This window comes from Petaurus breviceps, unplaced genomic scaffold (assembly GCF_028583685.1).
Source record: "Petaurus breviceps papuanus isolate PSGF00001 unplaced genomic scaffold, PetGlider_PUasm1.0 154, whole genome shotgun sequence".
NCBI classification, from domain to species: Eukaryota; Metazoa; Chordata; class Mammalia; order Diprotodontia; family Petauridae; genus Petaurus; species Petaurus breviceps.
In genome coordinates, this window is record NW_027185715.1 from 2,133,140 (window position 1) to 2,138,986 (window position 5,847).

The following is a 5,847-nucleotide window of genomic DNA, read 5'->3' on the forward strand; positions in this document are numbered from 1 at the left end:
AGACAGAGAGAGACAGAGAGAGACAGAGAGAGAGAGAGACAGAGAGACAGAGAGAGAGACAGAGAGACACAGAGAGAGAGAGACACAGAGAGAGAGAGAGAGAGAGAGAGAAACTCCAAGGATGGGCTCAGAACTGCACTCTCCCCCACCCCCAGCTCGTCAGCCCAGCTTCTTTCAACACATTCAGATCCCAGCAATGACCTGTCAGGCGGTCTCAGGCCTCAGCAGTATCAGTATCTCGGTCTCTTCTCCGTAGGGCACCCAAGCCAGGTCCAAGAGTCCTCATGGGGATGTTAGTGGAGGAGGTCCGGCCTGAGATTGGGAGGAGTCTAAGAGCTGCGAATGCGTGTGGGAGAATTCTGTCTCGCAAGGGCCCCCCTCCCACTCACATAACCTCCTTTCAAGCTGTCAATAGCTTTGAGAACCGAGGCGTAGAGGAGACAGCTGACTCCCTAAGGAGAAAGGGAGATGGAGAAATGGGAATCCATCCCTCCGCCTCCGGCCTTCCCCAATCCTCAAGTCCCGGGTCTCCTCGAACAAAGGCATAGAGACTCAGGTCTCCTCCAATCTTTACCTGTCTTTCCGAGGGCTCAGACTGACAACCGGCTTGCCGCTTCGCAGACTCAGTCTCAGCCTCCGGCTCTATAGAAGGGCACCCCGATCCCTTACTTCTTCAGCCTCCAGCTCAGTCTCCCGCACTGTCTGTCTTGGGCTCTGGCTCGTGACATAATGAAGGCGAGAGAAGCTGCCCTCTCGTGGGAGTGGGGAGAACCACAATTGGAACATGATAGAGCCGGAGGAACGTGAATTGTAGTGGGTACCAAAAGGCTCACACGCCGGGGGAGTCAGTCTACCGCCCTGGAGAGTCCCTGTGGCCTCAGAGGTTTTTCTAGGTCTGCGTTTCTTCGACTCCGTCTCTCTTTCTTTCTCTTTCTCTCCCCCTAGCCTCTTTTGGTTTGTTTTGGTTTGGGTGTTTTTGACTGGATTGTTTATTTCAAGGGTAGTGAACTCACCCTGAGGAAATTCCCTTAGCCTGGCAACTGATTTGTAATTTAAAGTCTTAGAAGTATCTCTGTAACTCTCAACTAGATCCTAAGTCTTCTTATTTCTAGCCTTCAGAGATTCCGAGAGCCCCCAAAAGTCTTAATCTTCTCAATCATGAGATTTGTGAAGGGGGGGGGGATGCCTTATAATGAAAATAGGAATCAAAATATTAGAGCTAGAAGGGACCTTTGTCTAGGACATCAAGTCTAGAGAATCTTAACTTGAGGTCCATAGACCAATACCCCGCCCCCCATGCTCCCAGTCTATGAATAAATCAAGGAGCCCATGAACTTGGAAGAGAAAAAAAATCTTTATTTCAAGAATAGCTAGCATTTCTATATCATTTTAAGTTTTGCAGAAGACTTTACAAATATTCTCATTTTATCTTTACAACAACCCTGTGAGGTAGGTGCTATTATTAGTCTCATTTTACAGCCTAGGAGACAGGGGCAGACAGAAGTTAAGTGACTTTCCCAGGGTCATACAGCTAGTATTTGAGACTGCAATAGAACTCAGATTTTCCTAATTTCCAGGCCCCAACCTAAACCACATACCTGCCTCTCCCTAATTAATTTTCACTAAACTTTAACTGAAATTTAGCATTTCCTTCAATTATTAAAAAAAAAAACCCATTATTCTGAGAAAAGGGGTCCATAAGGCTTCAGCAAACAGCAAGAGGAATCCATCATGCAAAAAAGGTGAAGAACCCTTGACCTGATCCAACACCTTTATTTCCCAAATAGGATCACCTAGAGGTCTTTTGAGGTTGAAGGATGAAAGGCAAGATAGATATTAGGGAGCCATCATCCACTTTAAAGAAAAGTCCAGTGGTGGGAGGAGACAAGGTAGTGTAGATAGAGAATAACATGCTGGGCTTGTGATTTGCAGTCAGGAAGACCTGGTTATGAATACAGGGGGAGTTTCACTGGTGAGGTTAAAGGTGGGATAACATTGGGAAATGAGTGAAATGGTGAAAAAAAAAGTGATAATAAAACTTGAAGTTGAACATTCTTGAAAATATTCTAGAGACACCAGTCATTAACAAGGTCAGGATAGTACTTCACAATGTTATTAGGATTGTGGGTAAAAACGTATTTTGTTCATCAATAAGAGCTTTCAAAATGCTTATGGCCTTATGCTAACTACTGGTGATACAAAGACAAAAAAACCTGATTTCAAGGAGCATACATTCTAACAAGGAAATGTATACAGGTATAATATATCGACAGAAAAAAAAGTTAATATCAAAGGTAAAATTACCTATTACCTGCTACTCCCTTTTAATAATCAGAATTCTAGTAATGTGCTAGCATTCCTACTCTTGAAATATTTTCTCTAGATTATGTGGAGCTGAGTCACACCCCAAGTCTCCACAGTGAAATCTTATCTGTAAAGGAACCTATCCTGAGCTAGATCTCAATTCCTCACATCCTTGTCCTGTTCAGTGAGATTTATGGCAAGTTAGATTAAAAAGGGTAAATTAGCCAGAATGAGTGGGTATTCTTTCATGGATTGCCTAGAGCAAATGGCATCTCATGACTGGACCTTGCGACCTAATACCCCGTGTTTCCCTGATAATAAGACACTGTCTTATTATTTTTTTGGACAGAAAAACACCAGAGGGCTTATTTTCAGGGGAGGGCTTATTTTAATGAACATTGACAGAAATTTTAATAAACAGGTAAATGTGAACAAAAAAATGTACCTTTATTCAATAAGCAAATCACTGGGGAGGAACAGGATGACGCGCTCACTGCTGCAGCTCTGATTGGATGCAGGGAACGGTGCATACAGAGGGTACCGTAATGTAGCGTGTAGCGCAGGGGATCACCTTCACTACAGTAGCAATCTCAATAGGGCTTATTTTCGGGGGAGGGCTTATTTTAGAGGAATCCTACACAGTAAGGGGAGGGCTTATTTTCGGGATAGGTCTTATTATTGGGGAAACACGGTATGAGCCTTTGCTTCTTTTCTCCTAAAACCTATAAGAACCTTTCCTGTAGGTCTCTTGGTGGTTACCCCCACTCCCTAGGGTGACAGGTTTGCTACTCTGTTATCTTGATTAAAGACAATTCTTCTATTTATGAGTTTGATTTATTTCAGAACTTGACTCTCTTCCTCTATTTGTCTCTACACACACACACACACACACACACACACACACACACACACACCAGAGTAATTTGGGGGGGGGAGGGCACTAGCAAGTGAGAAGATCAGGAAAGGTTTCCTGGAGAAGGTAGTGCTGGAACTGAGTTTTGAAGTTAACAAGGACTTCTAAGAGGTGGAAGTGAATAGGGGGTGTATTTGTATAATGCCTGAAATTAGAGCTATCTTGTACAAAGGCAGGAGAGAAGAGAATTGGAATCGAGAAATGAGGAGGAGAAAGAAGCTTACTTTGGTTCAATCTCAGATTGTGGGAAAGAGAGTGATGTATAACAAGGCTAGAAAGGTAGGTTGAAGCCAGGTTGTGAGGAGCTTCAGAAGAAAAAGAGAAGAGTTTATTTTTGATCATAAAAGCACTAGGGAGATGCTGGCATTTATTGAGTGTGAGAGTGACATGGTTAAAACTATGCTTTCGGAACATCACGGTTTTCTCTGCTCACTCATTTAGTGATCTTATCAGTTCTCATGGGATCATTTATCATTTCTATGCAGATAATTTCCTACTCTGTATTATCTTGCCATTCTGATTTACATAGTATCTCTCTTTTTAGACTATAATCTCCTTAAGGGTATAAAATTGATGTTAATTCTATTTTTAAGATTTAATCAAGCTGACACAGGTTAATATTCTCCCATATTGTGTGAGTCTAAACCCTTTATCCTATACTAACTTCCCCTTCAACTTACATTCTGGAGAAACTTGCCTAAAGGTTAAGCTCTTTTCTTGTAATTACCTCCAATCTTTATTCAGATAGTGATCATTTGAGTCTCTGTCTCAGCTTGCCTCAATTAAGTCCACCTTTGTAACCTCACCCAACACCATCTCACCCCCAAATCCAAGTAGATTCAATCCAAGCTGTTGCAGACTGCACACATGTTCTTCAGAATAATCCTATCCCTTTATCCTAATAACTCATTCCCAGCCCCTGCCCTCCCCCAGCCTTACCTACTGGAGAAATTTGCCTAAATGTTAAGCTTTTGCCTCATAACTACCTCCATCTATCCTTTTCTCTGGTCATTAGAGTCTCAATTATACTATTTTAGTCTATATCTTGCCTTTATAGTCCACTTTCCCCACCTCACCCACTACCCACTCAACTGAATTCAATTGATTAAATCAGTCTTGCAGACTACACCCACAGTCTGCCGAATAGTCCTATCACTTGAAGATTACTCACATCTCCCAAATAGAGAGCAGCTAAAGTAACTCTTAACCCATCTTCTCATTAAATATCTGCCAATCAGGATTGTCTTACCTTTGCCAGGGGAGGTCCAAATGATGTACTGTCAGGCCAATCAGAAGGAAGACACACCTAAGTTTAAAAGATCTGTAGACCCAGATCATCCATCTGGGCATAATTGATCTATTAATTAGACTAGCTGTAACAAATAAATTAAGTCAATGGCCATTGGCCATTGAGAGAGGCAATTGACTTAATTTATTTGTTACAGCTAGTCTAATTAATAAATCAATTATGTCCAGATCGATCATCCAACTGGGGAGGGGTAGTCTGACTCATTTTTTTTTTTTTTAAGCAATCGGGGTTAAGTAACTTGCTCAAGGTTACACGGCCAGTTATTTCTGGGTGTGGTGCTGAGTGTCTGAGCCTGGATTTGATCTCCAGGTCGTCCTGACACTGGAGCCGGTGCTCTTACTCGCTGAGCCACCTGGCCGCCCCTAAGCAATCGGGGTTAAGTAACTTGCTCAAGGTTACACGGCCAGGTGTTTCTGGGTGGGTGCTGAGTGTCTGAGCCCAGATTCGATCTCCAGGTCGTCCCGACACTGGAGCCAGTGCTCTTACTCGCTGAGCCACCTGGCCGCCCCAGTCTGACTCATTTTATTAAGTTACATGTATCCCTGTTAATAAAGCGTTATCGTGCTCTGAAGAAAGTGTTGCCTCAGTTTAATTTACTCACCACAAGGGCAGAGATTACTTTGCTTTTCCTTTGTATCTTCACCGATTAGTTCAGTGCTTGGTGAACAGCAAGTCTTTATACTTGTTCATTGATTGATTGGATTGAAAAATGGAGAGAATTACTGAGACAGAAATTAGGAGGCTTCTGCAATCCTTCAACTGAAAGGTTATGTGGGCCTGATCTAGGGTAGTGGCTGTGTTAATGGAGAGAAAAAAATTCATAGGAGAGATGTTGTAGATGTAGAAACAACAAGATTTGGTACTGAAAGGGTATTCAAAGTGGGTGAAAGAGTAGGACATAGAGGTGGCAAACCTGAGTGACTGGAAGGATGGTGATATTCTCAATAGAAATAGGAAAGTTTGGAAAAGATGTAGTCTGTCCGGTAATTACAAAAGCTTAACCTTTAGGGGAGGCAGAATCAAGATGGCAGAGTAGAAGCAGGACCTCCTCCTGGCTCTGGCTTCTATCTTCCCCAATCCATGTAAAAAGGGGACTCAGAACAAACTTTGGAGCTGCAGAACCCACAAAATGACACAGAGAAGCTAACTTCCTGCTGAGGACATCCCAGCAGGCTGGCAGGAATCAGCCAGCAATGCTCTGGGAGCTGAGCCCAGGCCCTCCTGAGCTGGAGGTTTTAGCCCCAGGGTGGGCCTGACCAGCCGTCAGCCAGAGGGACTCCAGATCACCAGCAGCTGTGGCCATTTCCAGATTTATCAACAC

General features: G+C 43.3%; 1 protein-coding gene across 3 annotated transcripts in view; it reads right to left on the reverse strand.

Moving 5' to 3' along the window:
- B4GALNT1 (beta-1,4-N-acetyl-galactosaminyltransferase 1) overlaps positions 1-743 on the reverse strand; it is a 12,098-nt gene extending 11,355 nt beyond the window's left edge. Inside the window, exons 1-2 of one of the 3 annotated variants that reach the window (XM_069080269.1) lie at positions 575-743; positions 202-312 (exon numbers count right to left, since the gene is read on the reverse strand). The gene's annotated coding sequence lies outside the window, so the exon portion shown is untranslated. Of the gene's footprint in view, positions 1-201; positions 453-574 lie in introns of all 3 variants that reach the window. The other 2 variants (XM_069080277.1, XM_069080262.1) reach the window with 2 other exon arrangements.
- Positions 744-5,847: the final 5,104 nt, after the last annotated feature.